Source organism: Cinclus cinclus, chromosome 2 (genome assembly GCF_963662255.1).
Source record: "Cinclus cinclus chromosome 2, bCinCin1.1, whole genome shotgun sequence".
Taxonomy (NCBI): Eukaryota; Metazoa; Chordata; class Aves; order Passeriformes; family Cinclidae; genus Cinclus; species Cinclus cinclus.
The window spans coordinates 90,267,910-90,276,403 of record NC_085047.1 but is presented as its reverse complement, the minus strand read 5'-3'; the positions used below and the strand labels follow the sequence as shown (position 1 = coordinate 90,276,403).

The 8,494-nt window shown below is 38.5% G+C and overlaps 1 protein-coding gene across 1 annotated transcript in view; it reads right to left on the bottom strand.

Moving 5' to 3' along the window:
- LOC134058008 (pinopsin-like) overlaps nucleotides 1-8,494 on the bottom strand; it is a 75,831-nt gene that overhangs the window by 2,443 nt on the left and 64,894 nt on the right. The window lies entirely within an intron of this gene.

Sequence of the window (8,494 nt, the reverse complement as noted above, 5' to 3'; positions counted from 1 at the left end):
ATGCTAGAATGTAATTTCTTTTAAAATGAATTTATTTAATTGTCAAACCTGGCATTGTGAAACAGCCTTTATTGTTCATGTATGTACAGAGTGCCCAATTGAACAATGCAGAATTTCCCATGGCTCCATGGGGTTTTCACAGTCTCCCAGAATGAAATAATTGCTACTCCAAGCTGTGCAGTCATTCACTAGAGCAGGCTTTAATTCCTGTTCCTAGGCAGGCTCAGTTCCAGCCCTTCAACTGAACAGGGGCTTAAGGTGGCCCTGAGTGCGTGTGGTTGGAGATGGCTGTACACAGCTAAACCAGTTAAACTACTGGTTGTATTTTTGGATGCCAGTCTCCCATGCTCACACTGACAGAAGAGGGAAGAGAGAAATGCCTCATTTCTTGAGAGAAAAAAAGAACATATTTTTAACACAATTAGGAAGAAAAATGGAAATGCTGCTTTCCCCCAGTCTGTACAGATACAAAAGATCCAGAGACAGCCAAGGGAGGCTGTCCTTCTGTGCAGCATTCACCCATCACACTGAAAGCAAGCCCAGAGACTCACCTCTTGTTAACAAAGATAGCATTCAGGAATACAGACATTATTTGTTAGGTATTTCATTGGTATCTGAATCAAATTCACTCGTTCACAAGTTCTTGCTGTTCAGAAAGGAGAAGTTTTCTGACAAAAGATGTTATCAGCCTTTTTTACTTAATGCTTGAAAGAACCCAGAAAAGCTGTAATGCCTGCAAAAAAACCTGTCTATGGATTGCATATGGAGATAGTTTGATATTTTCATTCATAACAAATAAGGACAATATTCTTTAAGGCAATTCTGAAAGTTAATAGTCTGGAGTGGTTTTCTCAGTTTTTTGTTTTGGTTTGGCTTTTTCCCACCTGACTGTACCTTTTTTTTAGAGTAAGTTTGGCAGGAATCTGTGTATACAATAGCACAGCTACTCACGTCCAACCAGTAAAAAATCAGATAGCTCAAAGAGACACTGAAAAAAAATGGCTGACTGGTTGTGGTGGAAAGTATTTTTTGTGTTTTGACTTAAGCAAAAAGCTTTTTGCCAGAAAGCAAAGAGAAAGAACCCAAAAAAAAAAAAACAAAACAAAAACCCCTGACAAAAAAAACCCCAACATTGATAACTATTTCACCTTCAGTCATAATGTAAGTATAATCACAAAATCCTTTTTCTCTCACTAAGCTCTTTGGGAAGCAGTTGGAAGGATCTTTTGGAAGGATTATTTCCCTTCCTCAAAATGAAGAATATAAGTCTTACATAGGACTTAGCCTTCTTTTTGGGCTTTATGATAATCTTAAGTTTCTTCTTGTTGACAGAAATTATGTGTAGATGATCATATACTGTACTTCTGTATTGTATGGGTGGTTATGTCCATAAGGCATTTTGGTACATATCAAAATCAATAGGTTTTACTTATACTAGCCTTGGACTCTGGATATAGTACATACCAATTTATTTTTAATGTTATGAGTGGTGGCAACTTTTATTCTTGAAGTTAATAACATTGTTATTTAAATGCATGGAGGATAGATAGCCAAGACAGAACCTAATCTATTTTTCCATATGTTTGGTACTCTGTTTGCAAAACATAAGCAGTCTGAACAGTGCAATTAAATATGTCTCTCTCTGCTGTACCCTTGGTTAGCTACAACATGACTGTAAAGGAAGAGAGTTTAGCTTTCTATGACTAGTGAATATGCTACTTTTCAATAAGAAGGAGCTTCTAGAGTTCCAAAAAGAAAAAAAAAATCACTTTGGCCTGCAACCACTAACTTTTAACTTTGATTTTCACAAAGAAGAAAAATAATTGCATTGTTCAACCACCCACAGCAGGATTGCGTAGTATTATTTATTCTCTCAATAATTTGTCACAATAATCAACATAGCTGTTGATTATACAGATCAAGGAAAATCTATAAAGTTTCATGTAACAAGTGCTAAGCATACCTACTTAGTACATCATTTATATACCAATGCAGAACTATGTCTGATATATTATATAATGAACTGTATATTTTTAATTTACTGGACTGCCCACTCAAGCTCTTGAAGCCAAAATTTTTTCTTTGCCATATCCTTCTTTATATGGCAGTCAGTCCTCCTTCCACAAGTGCAAATGCAATTGCTGTAGCACCATCACCTCAGATGATGCTGCAGAGCTGTGCTGCAAATGTTTGCTCACACAGGAGGAAGACCAACCTGTGATGCCACCTTTAAAAAACGAGCCTGGAATGGCTTTCTAAAACTGGTTTTCACTGTGATGTTTTACTGGTCTGCCTGCTCAATCACATTGTGCTTGCTTAAAGAGCATTTTCTATCCTACCTTGTCTTGTCCTCCTTCAGCTTTTGGCACAAGTGCAAGTGTGTTTGATCTGCTAATTGAGGGCTCCCCTCCACTTACTGCAAAGGGAAGGAGCAGAAATAACGGGGAAACATAAAGGCCTGTAGAGGTGCTCCTCTCACTACTTCTTACTTTCTGTGGCATTTGCATTGCTGGCTTTTATAAAAGCCCTCCAAATGCTTTTGAAATAATGGGCATTTCCCCATCCCTTGTGAGGGCAGAGAAATGTTTGCAAAGAACCACATTCAGTAAATTTAATACAGTCAATGTGTAATAACACCAAACCACAGCTCTTCTAAAAATAATGGATGAGAGTGCAGGTTTTAGATGCATGTTAAATGCAGCAACGTGAAAGGAAGTGTATTTTTTCACCAAGATGATAGGACTTTTTGGGGAAGAGATACAGGCATGGCTGCATAGCTCTCCCATGTGGCTGTCACACACTAACAGAGTGGGACAGCACCTAGATAAGAGAGGTTTGCACAAACCTGGTGCATGTCGAGGTGCATCATCAGCCAAGCAATTTCCTCTGCTCTTGGGACCCTGAGCTCCCTTTGCACTTGTAGGCTTTAAATTTTTGGAATTTTACTGACAAGTAGGGACAGGTTACCTTCAAACATTATCAAGCCTCATTTCTGTGCCCTGGTGCTGTGGACAACAGTTAAAGTTAGCTGAAACAAACCAGAAACACAGCAGCAACTTAAGGAAATATGCTGAGTTTATGCTGAATTTAATTATGCTCTTCTTTCCCCACTGTGAATTCTGTAACTTTTCTGACTTGAGGTGCTCTATCATTTTATGCATTTAGTTTTGGATGGTTAAATCAAGGTATTCTTTGGTTCAATCAAAAAAAAAAAAATTACAAAATATTTTGCCTCATTTTGAACCCAAGTCTTTTTTACTAGAAAAAACACATTATTTTGTTCCATTCCTCTATAGTTCTAAAGGTCACCTCAGCATAAACTCACAGCTCAGTCCTTCCTTGGAATAAACTACTGCATCTTTTTTTACCTTGTTGTGCAGTTCTATGCTGTAGAAACTCTGGTGAATTCAGTGAAATTACCATGATGTACCTTTGGAGAAAGAGAGGGGTGATATAAATACTCTAAAGTACACTCTCACTGTACAAATTTAATTTAAGCTTTGGTTGTCTTTGGTCAAGACACTTTCTTTGGTGAAGACATCTGAATTCTGAACTTGTTGCTGTAGATCTCTTGCCAAAGTCATAAAAACCAAAAGAGTTGTTTGTTTTGTTTTGCTTTTTTAAATGAAGTATCTACACTCACTGGTTGCCCAGACTGAGCACAGTCATATTAGAGACTGAATTAAACAGGAGTTCAAAACACATGTGGAGCAATCCCTAGTGGGGTTTTAAACTTCTTTTTTCTTCAGAAGTTTTTAAGGATGGAAAATGCCATTTGGACAGTGACACAGATGTGCTATGAAAGGAGTATTAAATGCATTGACTGCAACAATAAATGGTTACTATTTTTCCCTTCATGCTTTCTCAATGAAATCCTGCTTTGAAGTAGGTAATTCAGAAGCCTGATGCTAAAATGATTGAATCTTTTCCAGCATCCATTCTCTCACACACAAGGAGGATACCTGATTTAACTGTTTGAAATTTAAAGTGGCCCATGTCGAGGGTAGGTGAATCACTTAATGAATTTTGACAGTGCAGATGTCTTCTCTCTGGCTTAGCAATCTGATTCAGAATTTTGTTCTTGAAATAAGAGTTGTGTGTAAAAGCCTTACTTTTTTCATATCATCTCATCGCTCTTAAAATATGTAGTCATTGAACTATTCAAATATAGACTGTGTACTTTTTTAATAGCTTTGAGAATTATTTTGTATGATGATTTTTTTAAATGAATGTGTACTCTAATAACAAACCTTAAGATTTTGCAGGAGTCACATTTTTAAGCAGTGTTTGTATACATTTTAACACTTTTTATATTTTCTATTATGATTTTGTATATTTTTATGTATACACAGTGTACAGACTTTTTCCTGTAAATAAAACATTTGTTTCCATTTGTTTAGGAGTGCTGGTCTTTTCATATTGCCTTAAATGAATGACACTGAACTGCAGGTGGAACAAAAGAAGGAAGGTGCCTGTCAGTTCTGCCCACAATTTCAGTAAAATCTCGAATAGAAATGGACAGCTAATCTGACAAGGAGGTATCACAGTAAACTACAGAAAAGAGGCAAATATTGTAAAGCCAGTTTTATTCTAAAGTGAACATGTGGACCCAAGCAGATGTGCTAGTATTCCTTGGGAGACTATATTCACCATAAATTTCTTGTGATTGCCAAGCAAGGAGTTCATCGATTGTCAGGTATGGAGGTCATGCTCTGATGACTTGGTGATGTACTTGAAATGCTGATAGACTTCAGCTACATGGCTGTGCTACCCATTCAAGGAATCCAGTGTTGTGTTTAAGGGAGAACAGGCTTTTAAATAAATTACTAAGTAAAATGAAAACAACTTACTAAAGGGATAATGTAAATTGTCATTCAGTCCATGATGAAGTACTGTATAATTCAACCACAACAAACCTGCCTCCATCCATTAAATGTGGGGCATACTGCTGCTTTTTGTAGTTCCTGAGCTACACAGGGGCCTGACTTGGGCCAGTGGAGGTGTTAATCAGTGCTTTCATCCCAGGGACTCGTCTTGAGTCCATGCCAACAAGAAAGTTGGTTACACATTAGTGGAATGACAACAGTTGGATTGCCATCATGTACACTCCTGACAGACAGTAATCACACAGCTCATCCTGTGTGTTACACCACCTCCTGACAGGCGGTGTTGAGGGGCTAGTTACCATCATGATATGTAAGTAATACCTCTCAGAAAGCTCATATCAGTGAGATACTCTAGAGGATAAACTCATTGTTGGGTCCTATGAAGGAAACAACTAATTGATGATTTATAAATCCAGCAACTTTGTTTTTTTTAAAAAGAACTAGCAAGAAAATATGATCGTTCCATCTGCTAAGTACTCTGTCAACTTCGCTCTCTGTGAGATCAGAGAAGACATTCTTGTCTCACTGCATTCAGACTGTACCTCAGAAGGAGGTGTAAGTCCATGAACTGTATTTTGTGGGATAACAGAGGACTACTTAAATCAACTGCATCCAGACCTGGAACTCCAGCATAAGAAGAACATGGACTTGGAGCAAATCCAGAGGATGCCCACAAAGGTCAGAGGGCTTAAGGATCTCTCTTATGAGGAAAGGCTGAGACAGGATTGTTCAGCCTGGAGAAGGCTCTAGGTGGCCTTTCAGTATTTAAAGTGGACTTACAAGAGAGAAGGGACCGGCTTTTTAGTAGGGCCTGTAGCAATAGGACAAGGAATCATGGTTTTAATCTAAAATGGTGTTGATTTTGACAAGATGTAAGAAAGGAATTTTTTATGATGAACATGGTGGAACACTGGAACAGGTTATCCAGAGAGGTGGTGGGTGCCCCATCCCTGGAAATATTCAAGGACAGATTGGATGGGACTTTGAACAAACTGGCTGAGTTGAAGAAAGTCCGGTTCATTGCAGGGAGGTGATGAGGTTCAAAAGTGAACCTTCCAGCCCAAACTGTTCTGTGATACTATGGTAAGAACAGCTAGACAAGCAACAGAGGAGTCAGTCTTTTACTATAATCACATCCACCATCTTATGCAGGTAACTGCATCTACAGCAGTGATGAAACAGGATCTTACTGTGGGATTGTATCAGTTAGTGTGAACTAACACTTGTGGTTTGTTTGGTCTTCTGTACCAGCTTTCCTTGTATCTTATTCTTTCCAGGCTGACAAATTTGATTGCTTCATCAGCATAGCATGGATTTATCTGCTGCACCCCAAAACTTGCCAATGTCTACTCCACTTAGGTAGCCTTCCTTGTTTTTTTAGATTCTACTTTCTTATGCAGTAAGTTACTCCAGAGAATGCACTGCAAAGAAATGGCAGTACTGTTATGGAAATATAGTCTGACCCCAAAGCTTCATGCCTTGATAACCAAGGCAAGTAAGAAGTTGCCCTTCTTCTATGACAGCATGCCCTGTTTTTTTTTTTTTTCCTAAAAGTAAGCTAAGTAAATGCTTATTTAGTTTGATGGAAATATTAACTGATTATATTAAGCTAACTGAGATGTAACTATAGTGCAGTAATATAGTGGGGTTTTTTTAAACTGGAGGCAGAATAGCCATCATAAGACTGGAAGCACAAGTAGGTTGTCATAGATCACAGGAGTAATCATTGCTGGTATGACTGCTGGATTCTTAGAGATTATAAAAATAAAGAACAAGGTCCAGTGAAAGGAAGGGGGAGAGACAAGGAATTATGAAAGATACCAAGAAAACAGAAAGAAACAGTTAGAAGTTGTACCATAACAGATGGGCAGGACTGTTGCTTTTTCCTAATAGTCACTTGGGTTTGGCATTTTGTTTTCCTAATGATTTTTTCCACACATTTGAAAGAAACCCAACCTCATCTGTTGGTGCTCGTATTGCTGCAGTCACGTTTAGTGTGCTGGGATGTGATCTTAACATGGAGAACTATAGTAGAGCTAAGAACAGACTTCTGCTGGAGTTCAGCTTCTTTGTAAACAAATGAATCCCACAAATTTAACTGAGAAAAGACTAACGGGGTTACACTGCCACTCTGAACAACCTCCTGCTGTGCTTATAGTCACCTGTATGATAACTGAAATAAGACAACCAGTTTCATCTGGTGACCTGTTTCTGCATATAGACAAACACAAATCAAATTTGCTCTTGGTTCCAAGATGCTGACAAGGTAGGGGATAATTACTGTAGCAACAATTCCTTATACACTTGTGAGAGGACTCCAGAAACCCTGAGGCTTACAGAGGACAGGCAATAGTCATCACAGGTGCCCTGATTTTATGGAAGCAGCCAGAGGGGAAAACTACTGCCAGTGCTGACTTTCAGACTGTGTCAGCTGCTGTTAATTACCTTGCTCCCAGAGAGTTGTCAGACTGCAACTGAGCTGCCTGATTAAAATGTTTTACTGCCCCTCTTACTAAGCAGTAGTTGTTTTCCACCCTGAGTCCTGGAGCAGTGATGCAGAGGCAGTGCTGGCTGCATCCTGCACTGCTGCTGCCATGTGCAGCTGGGATGTTCTCCTGTGCAGGTGATGCCCTCGGGATGGGGGGTGGGAGTGTTGCTAATGGAAGAGGTTTGGGTGATTCTGGATTGTTTTGCTTTGCATAAATCTAGAAGGCTTTTTTTTTTTATTTTTTAAGCATTGTTTAGTAAGTGAAGTTTTAGGAAACATAATGTGAACGTGTCTCAAGAAGTTAAGAGCTCATGACTTGTGAGTTGTCTGATGCTTTGTAAACTAGGCAGCATTCTTGATTTAAAGTATCTACACTTTGGACTAAGACAGGAATAGCATGAAAACTTTTTGACAAATTAATGCAAGAAATATGCAACATGTGTCTTGGGCAAGCTAGAAGTGCCACAGGTCTATCCCTAGGCCCAACCTTACTGTCCCTGAGGCACATGAGCCAGGAGGGTTATATAAAGTGCTGTATCCTGAGCATGAAGAAGACAGGGCCAGAAAGGAAAAGTGGGGAAGGTTTGGTTCTGGACTACTTTTTCAGTAAAAGGGATAGGAGTCTTAGCTGATGCTTCCAGCTTTTCTCCCCTAGCAGTATTCCTCTTTGTGAATATTGTGATGTTTTTCAGTTATTTCCAGTGCTTGTTTTTGTCTATACAAATGAAATTTTAAGTTATCTGATGGACTTAATTTAGACTTTACAAATGCATGGGGCTGAATGTAGCTGTCAGGACATTAGGCATTTTAATGAGCAGTTGAATCATCCCAAGAAGTAGAGATAAGAAGAAAACATTTAAGCTGTTACCAAAATAGTATTAACAAAGTTGTTCCTTGATAGAAGAGAAAGAAAGGCAGAAACAACAGAGCATATACCATGACTGAGAAATATTGCCTTATTTTCATGGTTATAATATGCTAATTACATAATTTTAAAATACTCCTTTTAGATGAGTCCCCATGAAACATGTGCTCTCATATGAAGTTAACAAAGTGAGAGATCAAAGCTGAAAGGATCATAAAGTGGGGATAGTTATTTTGTCAGAGGAAGCAGGGAGAA